Consider the following 18,624-nt stretch of genomic DNA (forward strand, 5'->3'; position numbering starts at 1 on the left):
TGAATTCCAGAGCACATAACCCTTGTACAGCCCACAGGTGGTCTGGCATTTGATACAAGGAGTTGTGTGTTCAGGAAACAAGAATGGAATACCAAGGGTTTGTCAGGCACCACTTTTCATGAGAGGTGAACTCTGTTCTCAAGCAATGATGGAGCCAATCCCAGAAAGGCTACAAAGTACAGGAATGTTAAGTTACTGAGAGAGGCAAAAGAAGTCATAATAGCAATACAGGAGACACATAAGATAATAACAGGGACCACTGAAGAATTCTCTGACCAGGAAGTAATCAGGCAAAAGAGAAATAGAAGCAAGTTTAGGAAGAGAGAACCACGCACACCTAAACCTGGAGGTTTGCAAAAGTATGACTGCTGGAGAACTAGAAATCTTTCCACATAGGTTATGAGCAATTGGACCTCACTAAAGATGAGGCTGGAAATGTGGACAGGGATTGTATCATGAAGAGATTTTTCTGTCTTGCTTAGAAGTTTGGCCTCCAATGGACAGAAGAAGAGGGCTACTGAAGGTATTCAAGACAACTATCACTGTGACATACCTCTGTTTTTTCAAAACACCTTTTTAATGAAGTAGAACATATAAACAGAGATGTGTACAAATATTAAATATAAAATTCAGACATTTAGAAACCAAACACACCAATTTAATCAACACCCAGAGAACTCAGACACTTCCAATACGTCTAAAAGACCTCTCCTACACCTACCCAATTCATTGTCCCCACCAAAGGTAACTGTTACCTTAACCTAAAATCAGGGGTTAGTTTGGTCTGTTTTTTTAATTTTACAGAAGTTGAATGAAACAGTATGAAACTCCTTGTTTCTGGCCTCTTTGGATCAACATTATTTGTGGGATCCATCCATGTTTTCTAGAGATTAGTTCATTTTCATTGCTATGTAGCTTTCTACTGTACCGATATTCCACAAACCATTTACATTCTATTACTGACAGACATTTAACTTTTTTTCTAGTTTTTAGTTATCAAGATAGCACTGCTATGTAAACTTTTGTTCAAGTATATATTACCACTGGGTGTCCACAAAACAGTGGGCTTGCTGTTTATATGTTTGTTTACCCTTAGTGGATTATGCCAAAAGAGATGTCCTAACTCACAATCCCACTGATGTTGTGAGAGCTGTAGTCTACATACTTGCCAACAGTCATACTGTCACTACTTTGCATTTTTGTCTTGTGACAGGCCTTTATTCTATCTCATGATGGTTTTAGTATGTGTTTCCCAAATGTATAATAAGATTGGACATATTTTCATGTTTTATTCACTGTTTAATTTGGATTTCCCCCTTTATGAAGTAACTATTCAAGAGTTTTTCCTTTCTGTATTTTTTCTACTTATGGATTAATGTGTGGTACCTCACCTCTAAATATTTGGTGATTTTCTAGACACCTTATTGCTACTGATATCTAATTTAATTGCATCATGATAATGAAATATAACTTGTATTTTAGTTCTTTGAAATTGATTGAAACTTGGTATATGGCCCAGAACATGTCTAAGTGCATGCTCCATATGCGCTTTTTAAAACTGTGTGTCCTATAGTTGTTGTCTATAATGTACAAAAAATATCGATTAGGAAGTCTGTTGATAGTGTTTGTCAGGTTGGGTTTCCAAAAGCAGATATTGAAAAGTTGTCTGTGTAAGATATTTACTAGATAGCAATACCTGTGAATAAGGGTAGCGGTGGGTTAAGATCAGGCAAAGAGAAAAGTTAAATTGTACTTTAGTCCCAGCAAAGCCTCAGACAACACCATCACTGCCTGCAATGTACACAGCCCATCAGGATTATCCCCTAGTGGACTGAAAGGCTCTGATCAGGCTGAAATGTAGAACCCTACCATAATCAATACTTGGATGTGGGTTGCCCAGGTTAACAGGTATGCTCTTACGGCTCTCTGCAGCTGAGGCAAAATGTGAGGGAGCAAACAAGTGAGGGAACAAATTCTTCCTTAAAGAGATTATTGGGTGGTGAAACTTTGTGATCACCAGTATTCTTTAAGTCTGCATTCATACTGATTTTTAAAAAAGATTTTATTGATTTATTTGACAGAGAGAAAGTGAGAAAGCACAAGCAGGGAGGGGCACAGGGAGAGAGAGAAGCAGACTCCTCTCTGAGCAGAGAGCTTGACACGGGTTTCTGTGGAACCTACTTCTCCTTCTGCCTATGTCTCTGCTTCTCTCTCTCTGTCTCTCATGAATAAATAAATAAAATATTTAAAATAAAATACAATGTTTGTTTCAAAATACCATGTAGCTTTGTCTTGCTTTTTAAATCAGGTTAAAAAATCAATGTTTTGAATTTTTAGCTCCTTAATAGTTAATATAATTATTGATATGGTTGCATTTAAATCTACCATGTTACTATTTGTTTTCTATGTGACCTCCATATTCTTTCAATCTCCTTTTTTTATATTAACCCAATATTTTCATAGGAATCCCTTATGTCCTTTCTATTGATATGTCTAAATTCTTGCTAAAGTAATAAATTACCTTATCACAGTCTACTCTGAGTTAATAGTATAAAAGGCTTATAGTAGTTTAATTCCATTTATACTCTGTTCAATACTTTGGCCTGATAATTTTTGACTTTATACCATACTTTGTATATAAAAAAATTTCAAAGGCTCTAGAAGATATCATCTTCTCCCAGGAGAGTTAACTGTATTTTCAGAGAAGAATAAAGGCAGATTACCCTAATCCAATCAGAGACTGAATGTTCTAAAAACAGGTTGCAATTTTCATGAAGTTCCATCTCTCTCTGTTTTACGTTCACTTTTGGGAGCATAGCCTGCCACAGATCCCAATTTAGAGGCTAATAGATTTCCTAAGGATCCCCTTTGCTCAGTCCTGAATTCCAATTCTAAGTCTGTCCTCTTAGCACTATGAAACCAATATAAACTCTGATCTACTTTTTTTCAGTGAGACAAAGTATTTTTTTAAAGATGAGAATACCAATATATCCTAGCCCATATGATGTTCTTGCAATTTAATGCTGACAGAAGTAAAATTCATGTTCTTTGAATCTGGGTAAGCCTGCTTCTACGGCCGAAGTGATGCTTTGTGACTTGTGTAACTAAGTCATAAAAGGTAACATGACTTCCTTCCATCTGGTCCTATGGGGATATTCTTCCTTGGAACCCAGCCACCACGCTGTGCAGAAGCCAAAAAGTCACCTGGAAAGGCCATAAGAAAGTGTTTGGGTCAGAGCTCCCAAAGAGATCCCGGACAATAGCTGGTATCAACTGCCAGACACATAAATGGTTAGGAAATGAGCTTTTGTATTATTTCATCCTCTGGTATCAAGCAGACCCAGCTGACAATGAGTAGGGCAGAGACAGTCTGTCCCTTCCAATTCTTCCCTAAATAGCAGAATCATGAACAAATTAAACATTGCTATTGTTTCAAGCCACTTAGCTTTGGAGTGGTTTGTTACTCAGAAATAAATCATCTCAACATGCACCTTTCTGTTCAGTATTTTTAGCTGCTAATAGATATGAACAATTACTGGAGAATACTGTCAAGTGTTGCAGGTCACTGGTCTGCCTCCATTTTCATCAGGATCTCAGCCTCATAACTCCTGGTTCCAAAGTCCAATCTTTGTTTTTCAAGTCCCGAGAGCCTGCCAAACTCTCTGTTGGTTTCTCAGCTTCTTTTTTCCAAGGGCTGGGAGAGGGAGGTTTCAGCTCAGACCTTGGGATCTTTATTTTTGTTTATTTTTCCCACCTTTACTGAGGCATAATTGAGAAATAAAATTGTATACATTTTTCTCTGCTTCTTCATTACAGCCTTTGGACAGAATTCTCAGCCTTTTAGCCAGTGCTGAGAAGTGGCAGATGCCAGAAGAGGGAAAGGAGCTTGTAAATGTTGGCTGATCTCTCGGTACTTCCTTTGCACAGGGAATGTAAGTGTTTAAATGGATATTTCTTAGTTATTTTTCTTTTTTTCCCTGGTTGTTATCAATGGCAACATTGGCCTCCCACAATTTTCATCAGAAATGAAAGTGGAAGCTTATATTGCATTTTTCAAGATCTCCTTCATATATTTGAGGGAGAGCACCCTGGAGAAATAGGCAATAATCTGGGTTAGAAATGATGATGGACAGAGCTATAGTAAAAGTGGCAGGGCCAGAAAAATTTGTTACAAAAATTTGACAAATGATTAGAGTGTGTACTTTGGTATGGTATAAGGAAGTGTTTGGTATGGTATAAGGAAGTGTTTGGTATAATATAAGGAAGAAGACAGTGGGAGCTTTGTAGGATTCTTGCATGAACACTGGGGTACAGGGAAAGGTCTTTCACTACGAAAAAGAATATTTCACACCACGGAGTGATACACAGAGTTACTGCATTAAATCTGGAAACTGATAGGTTTGAGTTGTCATTAGGATATCTAGGTAGAGGGACGCCTGGGTGGTTCAATGGTTGAGTGTCTGCCTTTGGCTCAGTTCATGATCCCTGGGTCCTGGGATCAAGTCGGGCATCGGGCTCCCCACGCGAAGCCTGCTTCTCCCTCTGCCTATGTCTCTGCCTCTCTCTTTCTGGGTCTCTCAAGAATAAATAAATAAAATCTTTTTTTAAATTTTTATTTATTTATGATAGTCACAGAGAGAGATAGAGAGAGAGAGAGGCAGAGACACAGGCAGAGGGAGAAGCAGGCTCCATGCACCGGGAGCCCGATGTGGGACTCGATCCCGGGTCTCCAGGGTCGCGCCCTGGGCCAAAGGCAGGCGCCAAACCGCTGCGCCACCCAGGGATCCCAATAAAATCTTTAATAATAAAAAAGGATATCTAGGTGGAGACAACCAATTGCCAATGGATTAAAAATTCAGAAAAGAAATCTTGACTGGAGATAAAAAAGATAAATTGGGATACGACAGTGTATCAATATTATTTTAACACACAAAGTGGATTAAAACCACCCAAGAAGAACACACAGAGAGAAGAAAAAAGATGAGCCTCACACATAACCAACTTGCCTTGGTACTACTTGGAAGGAAAGGAAATGGAATAAAACCATGAGCACCAATTTCATGGTTTTACTTCTCTTTATTTTCTCATATTGCTGTGTGTCTCCAATATAGATTTAGATGAATGTTTCCCAAACTGTAGAACACCATTTTTTTAATGAAAAGGGGGGAAAATCTGAAAAGTGATATGAGTCAAAGACAAAGAGAATAGTTTCCTGTGGTTCTCAACTTTAAACCACATAAAATGACTAAAATAACTTGGATAAAGCATTGCATGCTCATGCTACAAGCCATGCTTATGATCTTGATTGACAGGGAAAATCAAACACTCCAGAAAACACACAACCATAATTTCATTGGATTCACTTCAAAAAAGCAGAGCTAAGTTAATGGAAATTTCATGAAATATAGATAAAGAGTGACAAATATAGGAGAATGTGTGATATTAATCAGAAAAGTTTATCACTTAGAACTAAAATTAAAACTTCTCGAGAAATAACAATATAGAACGCATTCCTCACTGTAGCCCACAATCTCAACCATGTGCTTTTAATTGCTTGATGACAAATACATTAAATTCTATTTTAATTCTTGGGCAGCCTGGGTGGCTCAGCAGTTTAGCACCACCTTCTCCAGGGCCTGATCCTGGAGACCCGGGATCCAGTCCCACGTCAGGCTCCCTGCATGGAGCCTGCTTCTGCCTCTGCCTGTGTCTGTGCCTCTGCCTCTCTCTGTGTCTCTCATGAATAAATAAATAAAATCTTTTTAAAAATTCTATTTTAATTCTGTTCACAGTGGGACATAGTCTTCTAAAGACAAAAGAAACTACCCTTTCTAAAAAAAAAAAAAAGATAATGTAATCAAAATAGTATATATAAATGAAATAATGTGAAAATATACAGTCTACTATTCATATTTGTTTCTTAAACTATTATCCATTCCTTATCCTTTTGATAATAGAATATTCATTTTCCACAACCAGATCTGCCCACTTAACTGTTTCTGGAATTTTCGAGCTTATATGGGTTTTAGAAACAAGCAAATGTCCTGTGCTGGCCCATCAGTGTTCCACATCTTTTCTGCCATAGCCTTTGGTCCAAGAATGCTCAAGTAATTCAAAGTGAGAATCAACTACAAGGTATTGTTGGAACATTAGGTAAGAAGTATTTCCAGCGGGGCTTCAAAGTGGAAATAAGTAAGCCTGGAGTTACTTGCGTTCGTCTTGTTATGGCCTCCATAAATCTCAATTACCCAGGACAACCCTAGCTTATACTTGTAGTTTCACTATACTTAGTATATAATTTATTGTTCAAACCAAAACAATGTTTTAGTACAAACTTTACTCTTTCAAGAAAACCTACCTAAGAATAACTTTTAAATTGAAAAAAGGACACCTGAGAGATGAAAAGCAATCAACAGATTCTTGGCATCATTTGACCACCCTGAACCAGGTGTACCTGCGACTAGGTCTATGCTTGGATTTTTCTGTTATGAGTACGTAAGGAAATAAATAAATAACTCCTTTTGCAATTGTGTTTAATTTATACTACTTGCAACAGAAACAAGAATGGTTATTACTACATGCTATGTAAAAAGTTTAATGACAAGATAAAGTACACATTTATACAGAGATTTATATAAGGATAAGATTTTGCATCTCCTTTATTCTTTCAAGAACCTAGAGACACTAACCATCCTTCTGCTATAGAAAAATCACTAAATCTAAGAATAAGTACATTATTTATTTTCAGTGACTTGCAGGAATCTTCTGGCTGAAATACCATTCTATCTTTCATTATTAACAACCCATACTCATCTTTCAAGGTTTATAAAACAAGCTTTGTGTCCTCAGGGATGCTTACTTGAACATCCAAGTGGGAGAACACAAACTCCTTTGTGCTGACATGTAGCAGACTTCTATGACTTGTTCCATAAGACTTACTGTGTTATTTCTTAATCACCTTCACTGAGGTATTACTTTCATATATTAAAATTCACCCATGAAAAGTGTATATATTTCTGACAATGTGCATACATTTTTGACAAATGCATACAATCATGTAACTACCACCACAATAAATATGTAACATACCCATCTCCTCCAAAGTTTTCTCTGATCCCTTTGCATTCAGTCTCCTTCTTCCACCTCTGCCCCTGGTAATCACTGATCTTTCCATTACTATGATATTTCCTTTTCTAGATTTTATATAAACTGAATGAGAAAATATGTAGGCTTTTATGTCTGGATTCTTTTATTTAGCATAATGCTTTTGAGAATTATCCATGTTGTTAAATGTATCATCACTTTTTTTCTGAATAATATTTCATTGTATGGATATAGTGTACTTTGTTTATCCATTTACCTGTTGATGGACAACTGGGTTGTTTCTAGTTTGAGAGTATTTACACAAGAGTAATTTGAATATTTGAGTGTAAATGTTTGTGTCCACAGACATTTTAAGTTTTCATTGGTAAATACCTCACATATGGTAAAAAATTTACTGTATTAATGTAAGATATTAATAATAGGAGACACTGGGTATGGTGGTATGTGGAACATAGCTGCACTATTTTCATAACTGTTCTCTAAATCTAAAACTATCCCAAAATATTTTTTTTATAAAATGGTTAAGATATTCAAACAGACATTATATCAAGAAAAATTATATTTAAAATTTTCTTTACACAAACTGTGGACTCCATTAGCTCAAATTGTAGTAAAGATTGTTATATTTATTAGAAATGTTGGCTTATAGCTTTCTTTTCTTGAACTGTCCTTTTCTAATTTTAGTAACAGGGCAACAGCAGAGGTTTCGACCACAGAATCTTCATTATACCCTCTAGCTGATAAGAGTCTCTTTTCACTTAAAACTTAACATAAGAAAAAAACACACAGACAACACATAAAATAAAGATGCATTAACTTCCCCAAAACATTAATTTGTGCAACAAAGTTTGCTTAACGTTTTAAATCTATTTAATCTGACATAAAATGTGAAAGTTAAGTTTACAGGATATTGATAGAATGTAAGTCCTACATAGGAGGTCTTGGATCACTTGTTTTATTTTCTGTTTCATCAATGCTCTTTACTTGTATTTAAATATGGTCGCAAAATAAATAAATAAATAAATAAATAAATAAATAAATATGGTCGCTCTTCAAATATAATGGAAGTACAATATATCAGAATCTATGGGATGCAGCAAAAGCCATCCTGAAAGTTCATAATGATACAAGCCTTCCTTCAGAAACAAGAAAAATCTCAAATAAACAATATAAATTTATGCTTAAAGGACATAAAAAAGAGGTACAAAAAAAAAGAGGTACAAATGAAGCCCAAAATTAGTGGAAGGAAGGAAATAATGGAGATCAGAGCAATAATAAATGAGAGACCAAAAAAAAAATATTAAAAAATCACTGAAATGAAGAGCTGGTTCCTTGAAAAGACAAAATTGATAAACTTTTTGCTAAACTCACCAAGAGAAAAAAAATGGCTCAAATTTTAGAAAATCAGAAATGAGAGAGGAAAAGATGCAACTCACACCAAAGAAATTCAAAGGATCATGAGACTGCTATGAACAATGGTAAGCCAAAAAAATTGGAAAACCTAGAGAAGTGGCTAAATTCCTAGAAATACACAATCTTCCAAGACTGAATAATGAGGAAATAGAAAATCTGATTAGACCAGTTACTAGTAAGGAGATTGAATCAGTAATTATAAACCTCTCAACAAACAAAAGCCCAGGTCTAGACAGCTACACTGTGAATTCCATCAAACATTCAGAGAAGATTTCATACCTCTCCTTCTCAAACTCTTCCAAAAAAGAGTGAAGAAAAAAGGGATGTTTCCAAACTCATTTAATGAGGCCTGCATTACACTAATACCAAAACCAAAGATACCACAAAAAAGTATAGGCCAATATCTCTAATAAACTTAGATTAAAAAAAAACCCTTAGTAAAATATTAGCAAACCAAATTCAATGATACATTAAAAAGATCATGCGTAACGATCAAGTGCAATTTATTCCAGGAATGCAAGGACATTTTGCCATCTGCAAATCAATCAACATGATATGTAACACTAACAAATTGAAGGATAAAAAGCACATGATCATCTCAATAGATACAGAAAAAGCATTTCACAGAATCCAACATCCATTTATGATTTAAAGAAAACTCTCAACAAAGAAGGTATAGAGGGAATGTATCTCAACATAATACAGGCCATGCAGTATAAGCCCACAGCTAAAATTATACTCAATGGTGTAAAGCTAAATGCTTTTCCTTTAAATCAGGAACAAAAAGCAAATAAAAAAATAAAATCAGGAACAAGATGGCTAGCAAGGATGCCCATCCTCACCACTTTTATGCAGCAGAGTATTGAAAGTCACAGCCAGAGCATTAGGCAAAATGAAATAAAAGGTCTCCAAATTGGAAAGGAAGAAAGAAAATTGCCACTATGCGGATGATATGATTTTATAGATAGAAAACCCTAACCACTACCAAAAACCTATTAGAAGAAATAAATTCAGTAAAGTTGCAGAATATAAAGCTAACATGCAAAAATCTGTTATGTTTTTATATACTTACAATAAACTTTATGAGAAATTAAATGATGGGGATTAAAGAGGGCACATGATATGATGACTACTGGGTGTTATACACAAATGATGAATTACTGAACTCTACATCTGAAACTAATGATGTATTATATGTTGGCTAACTGAATTTAAATTAAAAAAAGAAAAAAAGGAGAAATTAAGAGAATAATTCCACTTATAATTGCATCAAAAGGAATAAAATAACCAGGAATAAATTTAATAAACAAGGCAGGCATTAGACCTATATAATGAAAACTGTAAGTCATTGCTGAAGGAAATTGAAAAAGACACAAAAAATGGAAAGAAATATTATGCTCATGGATTGAAAGAATATTATTTAAATGTCCATATTAGGCAGCCCAGGTGGCTGAGTGGTTTAGCGCCGCCTTCAGCCCAGGGCATGATCCTGGAGACCCAGGATCAAGTCCCACTCAGGCTCCCTGCACAGAGCCTGCTTCTCCCTCTGCCTGTGTCTCTGCCTCTCTCTCTCTGTCTCTCATGAATGAATAAATAAAATCTTTAAAAATAAAAATAAAATGTCCATATTGTCCAAAGCAATCTATGTATTCAATACAATCTCTATCAAAATCCCAATATCATTTTCACAGAAGTAGAACAAGCAAGTCTAAAATTTGTATGGAACCACAAAAGATCTCAAAGAGCCAAAACAATCTTGAGAAAGAAGAAAAAAGCCAGGGGCCTCACATTGCCTAGTATCAAACTATATTGAAAAGCTTCAATAATCAAAACACCATGGTATTGGCATAAAACAGACACAAAGATCAATGGAATAGAATAGAGATCTCAGAAATAAACCCACACATAAACTGTCAAACTATGAGAAAGGAGGCAAGAATATACAATGGTGAAAAGACAGTCTCTTCAATCATTGGTACTGGGAAAACTGAGCAGCTGCATACAAGAGAATGAAAGTGGACCAGTATCTTACATCATACACAAAAATAAACTCAATATGGATTAAAGATTAAAGAACATAAGACCAGAAACCATAAGACCATAAAATTCCTAGAAGAAAACATAGGCGATAAGATCCTTCACATCACTCACTCTTAGCTATAATATTTTGGATCTGACTCCAAAGGCAATGGCAACAAAAGCAAAGATCAACAAATGGGACTAATCACACTAAAAAGCTTCTGAACAGTGAAGGAAGTTGTCAACAAAATAAAAAGTCAAAATACTGAATGGGAGAAAATATTTGCAAAGCCTATCTGCTAAGAGGTTAATATCCAAAATATATAAACAACTCATATGACTCAATAGCAAACAAAACGAAAGCAAAAACAATCTTATTTTAAAAAGAAAAATGAGTAGAAGATCTGAATAGACACTTTTCCAAAGAAGAATCCAGATGGCTGACAGGCACATAAAAAGATGCTCAACATCACTCATCATCAGGGAAATGCGAATCAAAACCACAATGAGTTATCATATCACACTTGTCAGAATGGCCAAAATCCACAACATAAGAAATAACAGGTGTTGGTGAGGATGCAGAGAAAAGCAAACACTCTTATGCTCTTGGTTGGAATGCAACTGGTGCAGCCACTATGGAAAACTGCATGGAGGTTCCTCAAAAAGTTAAAAACAGAACTACATGATCCAGTAATTCCCCTTCTGAGTATTTATCCAAAGAAAACAAAAACCCTAGTTCAAAAAAGATACATGCACTCCCATATTCATGGCAGCACTGTGCACAAGATTATTATGCTAAGTGAAATAAGTCAAAGACAAATACCCTATGATTTCACTTATATATGGAATTTAATTTTTTTTAATTTTTTTTAATTTTATTTATTTATGATAGTCATACAGAGAGAAAGAGAGAGAGGCAGAGACACAGGCAGAGGGAGAAGCAGGCTCCATGGACCGGGAGCCTGATGTGGGATTCGATCCCCGGTCTCCAGGATCTTGCCCTGGGCCAAAGGCAGGCGCCAAACCGCTGCGCCACCCAGGGATCCCTATATATGGAATTTAAAACACAAAACAAATGAACAAGCAAAATGAAATAAGCTCATAGATGTAGAAAAAAGACTGATGGTTGCCACAGGGCCAGGGTGTTGGGGGTGGGCAAAATGGGAGAAGGGATCAAGAGGTACAAACTCCAGTCATAAATAAGTCATGGGGAGGTGATGTACAGCGTGGTGATTACAATCAACCTTACTGTATTGCATATTATGTAACTTTATATGGTAATGGAACAAATTAGACCTACTAAGATCATCTTGCAGTGTGTATAAACATCCAGACATTATGTTGTATACCTGAAAATAACATAATCTTCTATATCAATTATATCTCAATAAAAGACCTCTTCCATGCCAACTGAAAAGTCATCATGCAATTGTAAGTTTAAGTGGCTTTTATTGTTATATCCTCCATGCAATAAAAAATTAAAGAGAAAAAAGGAAAAAAAAAACTCCAAACATATAATTTATAGTACAACTTGTTTGCAATAGTATTTAATTATGTAAACTGGATTTTGACTATAGTTATATACAAAGAAAAATAGAGGTCTCACAGTGTTTGTATTGTATTGGACATCATTTATATTCCTTGTATTATCATTATAATTTTACCAAATAAATATATATTAGAAAACATTGGGAAAAAGTTATAGTTTCCAAGCGACTTTATTCTATTTAAAATTTTTTATTAATGGTCGACACCCAATGTTACATTAGTTTCAGATGTACAACATAGTGGTTTGACAAGCTTATCCATTATGCTGTGCTTACCACAAGTGTAGCTACCATCTGAGAGTGACTTTATTCTTAATCTAGCTCATTCCTTCTGATGGTATTTTGGGTTTGCTTCTTTGCTTAAATATCATTTTATAAACTATCAGTTTTGTGGTCAAATATTCCTAACATTTTTTTGATCACTGCAGTGACAGGAGTCAATAGTATGTCTTTATTGATGTAACAACTGGGCACCAATATTGATTGGGTAAGTCAAATAAGGTTTATTTGTCACAAAAGGAAATCTGTATATTCACTGAGTAAACAGCTAAGTCACCTGAACCCAAAATCTGAACTAGGCAGAAATGCACACTAAGGATGAGAATATATGACAGAGGGTCCCTTCAGAGATTATGTAAGCCTAAATATCCCATTTTATGACCAGTTTTATAAACAGAAATGGAATTAAGCCTGCATGTAGTTATGTCTGCATACATAAGGGATATAAATTCACCTGGATCAGGAATTCTGCATCAAACTCAGTTACATAATACACAGCAAGTTCACAGAGGCCATTGCATTACAGGAATAAACCTTTCTGTTATCCTTAATTCCCCAGAATAATTACTGCCACGTCCAAGAACATCCCTGAATTTCATGTGTTATGTAATTAAATCCAGATCAGTTATCTCCGGGGGTCATAAAACAACCCTGAGATCATACCTACAGCACATCCTGAAACAGGTAATCTTAGATTTTCCCAAGGCTTTAACAACATTAATACCTTCAATTCTTCCTACTTCAGTCTCCAGACTTCATGTTCTGAAAGTTTTTCCTCCCAATCAAGTGCTCAATAATAACTCACATTCTAAATTTTACTACAGTCAGAACAGTCAGAGTTTCAAGTAAGCTGAGATAACCAGTTACTCTGCAGCATGCAAAGACTTCCAGGAAAGAAACAAAGGACTGTCAAGTTCCACTTGAGTACTGCAGCCTCGGCTTATGAAAATGTTGGGATTTGGCTTTTCAAATAACTGAGCATAACACAGCAGCCACCATTTTTTACTTACGTACACCCACAGACGCAAGCACCTGAGATTAGAAACTCCTGCATCAGTTCATATGGAGGATTGTTTAGGAAAAAAATGTTTTAATCATTAAGTTTCAAAATGTTCTTAGAGCATTGTCAGTGAGGTAGAAAGTCTGAGGGAATGGATTCTAAAGTATGTAAATCTGCATAATCAAAGAGCTTTGAATAATTAATTAGAGCAGAGCTGGATTACAATAAAATGTTCTTCTTCTTAGTTCTATCTTTCTGTGTGTCAGATTCAGGCCAGAGGTCTGAATCGGAATATGTAAAGAAAAACTGTTTTATGAATGAATATAATGAATTCATGTAAGAAAAACTACATGCAACTTTAAGTGCAAAAAAATAGTAATAAAAGGATTCATATACAGTTGTGTTTATCGCAATATGAATTCAAAAGATGTATTTGTAGGCCACAGGATTGGCAAATAATGTATTCCACAGCCCAATGATTAATCTGACATCATCAGGTTGGGAATGTAGAAAAGCAATGGTTGAACCTATTTAAGTCTAATTTGACAAGGGTGGAAACAATGTTATGCACAGTTAAGTATTTTGATTAGAGGTGTTAGGAGGATAAAGTGTTGGAGAAATTGATTTAGAAGTGATGTTTTTACTTAATTAGTGGAAAGCAGAGAGGTCAGCAAGAAAAGAGCTACACACGACCAAGCCCTTGTCCATCTTGTCCAGAAGACCAAGAAGTGATGAGTATTAGAAATCATATGGATAAAAGAGGAAGTGCTTCTAGAAGAGCACCCAGAAAATACAGAAAAATTTAAGATGCTGACAAGGTTGCCTGGAAACAGACAAGATTGAGGCCACAGTGTCAGTTACAATGTATATGGAAAAAAATGTATCTGTTAACATGCCAAAATTGCTGCCTCAAATTACCTCAAAGTAGGTTTTCCTCTCTCTTTGCATTATTCTTAGTATAATGTAGGTCTTGATATTTTTATATTTTATCATTAGGGCTTGTATATATATTTTAATGAATCTTATAACTTGTCTTTTGAATCAAATGGACATTATATTAGACAAGTTAATTATAAGAGAACTAAAACGCTTCTTCCTTGAAACTTATATTCATTAGTGCTTTTTAAATAATTTAAAAGTATGTTTTCAATATTCATGACATTTCTTTATAAAAGCCTATATTTGCAAATCAGATTTCAAATGCCTCAAAAGGAACCAATAGACAAAGAGTGTAAATGACTTGGTCAAATGGAGCTTCTGGTTCTTTCTCAGATGTTATTAAATTAGTCTAAGGAAGGAACAAGAGTCAAATTCAATTAAATCAGCCAATAGTTCTTAAGTGTTTATTACATACCAGACACTGTACTGAACACTAATAACTTCTACCATGTAGGACATTGAGACAGTAATGAGTGGTGTCAAAGCAATATTCTGCAAAAGATGTTACTTGAGTTTGCTCTTTCAGGCCTCAGATTAACAACTGCATTAGCAAAGTGGGGTCGGGAAGTCCAGATCTAATATCTGAACAGTGCCCACCTCCACACCAAACTCAACTATACTGAACTTACATGACTTACAAGATACTGCTGGCACATACTATAGTTCATGTTATTAATTTTTACTATAAAAGAAATATTATTTTTCTTTTATTTTTTATTTTTCTTTTAAAAAATAAAAAAAGTTGTAAAAAAGTGTGAAGATAAAGATGAATGATTTTTAAATAACTTTCCCCTGTAACAGATGATACTATATATTTAACCTTGTATGTGAATTCCAAACTGCAGTTTGTTACAGTCACTGATTTTTCCAAAGTACTGTGTTACCTTTTAGACTATATACAATGCTTAATAAATATGTGTCACATCATTAATGAATGAGGAACTACTGAATATTCTAAAACAGGCATACTGAAGATAACTGTCCCCATTTCTCAGCAATTATTTTTTTCTTCATTTATCTAGGTTCCACTGCTCCTCTTCTCTAGTTTCAAAAAATGCTTTGCAATGGGATATTTATTTTAATGAATATTAAAATATGCAACACATTGCAACTTCTACAAATGCAATTTTTCATGTTGACTTTTAAAACACAATGATAATCAATGAAATTATTAATGAGGTTTTGCCTTTCTCTATTACACTCTGCATGATCCTTCACCTATTTCTCCATGACCATGGACTGAATTCACCCTACAAATATAGTGTAGATGCTATGCTCTGTACTGGATTCTCATCTGCCTATATAATAATGTTTTGTGTGTTCTAATCAAGATGCTTTAATGGAAGTGTTTTTATTATACTCTAATTTGGGCATGAAGTTTAAACTGCCCTGGCTAACAAGATACAGTAATGAGCAAAAACCTGAATGTTATGATACTTCTTGCTTACCACAATTCAGTGTTTCCTCTGCCTATCAACTTGGCTGCTATTTTACCATTTCACTTCTGATACTATGAGAGCCCAGCTATTTTACACAAAGAACCCACATATTTCTAGGTAAATATACCTGGGAATGTGCATTTATCTCGGGTTGCCTCCTGCAACTCTACCAAAATGACAGTGAAAGAACCAAAAAATGTAAACCCAGAAAGAAATGGAGAATGGAAGAAGGGGTGACAATGGGAAAGATATGCCATCCAATCTTTGAAAAATAAAGGCAAGTGGAAGATACACCTCAGTAAGGGAAGTTGAGGAAGCTAAAACCTAAGCGTCATAGAGAGACATACTGATGAGTAACAAGTATATTTGCAGAATGCTGGAGGGCATAGGACCTTCATGTTAATAACTCCTGTGAAGGACCAGGGTGAAGCAGTCAGGTGAGTATCCTAGTCACTAAACTTTTAGATGTTAGAGGCTTTCCAATGAGGAAAACTATCAGAGAATCTAGATTCTTGGAGGACAAGAGAGAGACGTCAACATATGACTCAAATACCCTCAGACAGGAAATTAGAAGGTTTTTTTTTTCCTGGAGAAACAATATCCATAGAGAAAATGCTTACTGATAAGGAAGATACCACTCCTCCTCTAACTACCATAGAACTATGGTCTGTAAGCCAAATCTGGCTGGCAGCCTCTTTTTGTATGTAAACTTTTACTGGAAATCAGCCATACTCATTCATTTGCAATTGTCTGTGGTTATTCTCTCATTTCAATACCAGAGTGGAGTGGTTATAACAGAGAACATGTTGCCCATGAGGCCTAAAATATTACTTTCTGACCCTTTTTTAAAAAAAAAGATTTTTATTTATTTATTCATAAGAGAGACAGAGAGAGAGAGAGAGAGAGAGAGAGAGGCAGAGACACAGGCAGAGGGAGAAGCAGGTTCCATGCAGGGACCCCGATGCGGGACTCGATCCCAGGTCTCCAGGATCACACCCCGGGGCCAATGGCGGTGCTAAACCACTGAGCCACTGGGGCTACCCCTTTCTGACCCTTCTAAGACAAAGTTTGCCACACGCTCCAGAGAAAACCAATATCAACTATTCCTGTGTATATTAAGATGCCAATTGATTTATTAGTGCCTTCAATATGGATCACCACATACTGGAGACGATTTTCTAATACAGATGATGTAGATTAAAAACAAACTACCCAGTGGGGAAAAAAAAAGAAAAGTTGTGCTGTGAAAAAGAAAATATTTAAGAGATACAAGAAGAAAATGAAAATTCTATCAATATAACTATATGCTGTAAGAGGTAGCAAGCATCTCTTGGCTTAAATGAGAATAGGAAGTTGAGCAAAAAGGATTAACAGAAAATAAGAAAGAACTAGAAGATGTTTCTGAATCTGATAACTAAAAATAAAGCAATAGAACTTGTGCTAGAAACTGTTTTTTCTTGAAAATCTCTCTCTCTCTCTTTTTTTTTTTTTTTTTTGTATTCTCTCTTTTGCTATTTAGGCTGAGATACAGGCAATGGCTCCATAGAATATAACTCCTTTGTTATTATCCTCTTGTTCTTCACCCCCTACCCTTCTCTGCCTACCTTTTGCCTTTTTCCTGGCTTCAACATAGATCAAGATCCTTATTTTTTTAAGATTTTATTTATTTATTCATGAGAGACACAGAGAGGCTGAGACACAGGCAGAGGGAGGAGAAGCAGGCTCCATGCAAAGAGCCCGATGTGAGACTTGATCCCAGGAATCTGGGATCATGCCCTTAGCCAAAGGCAGACGCTCAACCATTGAGCCACCCAGGCATCCCAATCAAGATCCTTAAGAATTGTATCCCCCCAAAATGAGAAAGGCCTCTATACCTATCATAGCATTGCACTTGTTTCAGGTTTGGACTGCTTGCAGCCAGACTTCTTGCATCATGAGAGGGAAAAGGCAAAGACAAATAATTTTTGTTTAAGCTAGTATGCCCTTGTTATTTGTCAGAGAATGGAAATATAGATTTCTAAATGACAGAAACAGACTAGTCATCTCTAAAAAGCAAAAGAAAAATATCATGACATGGAAAAGAAGAGAGGAAAAGAGGTAAGAAAATCAGAGGATCAATATATGCAATCCAATACCTGTTGAGTAGGTGTATCACAAAGAAATGGGGAAATTGGAGAGAAAAAAAATTTTAAGATATTTATTCATTCATTCATTCACTCATTCATTTATTCATTCATTTATTTATGGGGGTAGGGACCAGAGAGACAGAGAAAGGAGGAGGAGCAGAGAGGGAGATAGAGGAAGAGGGAAAGAATCCCAAGCAGCTCCATGCTAAGCACAGAGCCAGACTCAGGGCTCAATCCCAGGACCCAGATCATCACCTGAGCCAAAATCAAGATGTTCAACCAACGGAGTCATGCTGACACTCTGGGAGAAAAGTTCTAAAAATGAACCAGAGAACATTCTTAAATGAAGGATATAGTCTTCAAACAAAATAATTCTTCAAGTACCTAGCATAATACGTGAAAATTTTTCATATTACCAAGAAAAAGGGAAAATAAAAATTTAAGACTAGAAAAACAGCAGAACGGTAATCAGATTGGAACAGGCTTCTGAATAGCCCCATCTAATAAAGAAACATCATAGATGTTGGGGAAAAAAAAACCCTTGTTTTCAAATATGAATTGTATATGAATCCAAACATTCAATTTTACAAACAATTTAACAAATACTGAGTACTTAGTTACTTAAGATAAAGCAATAAACAAATAAATTTTTAAAAACCCTGCTCTTGGACAGCCCAGGTGGCTCAGCGCTTTAGTGCTGCCTTCAGCCCAGGGCCTGATCCTGGAGACCTGGGATCGAGTCCCACATCGGGCTCCCT

The sequence above is a fragment of the Vulpes vulpes genome, chromosome X (genome assembly GCF_048418805.1).
Source record: "Vulpes vulpes isolate BD-2025 chromosome X, VulVul3, whole genome shotgun sequence".
NCBI lineage: Eukaryota > Metazoa > Chordata > Mammalia > Carnivora > Canidae > Vulpes > Vulpes vulpes.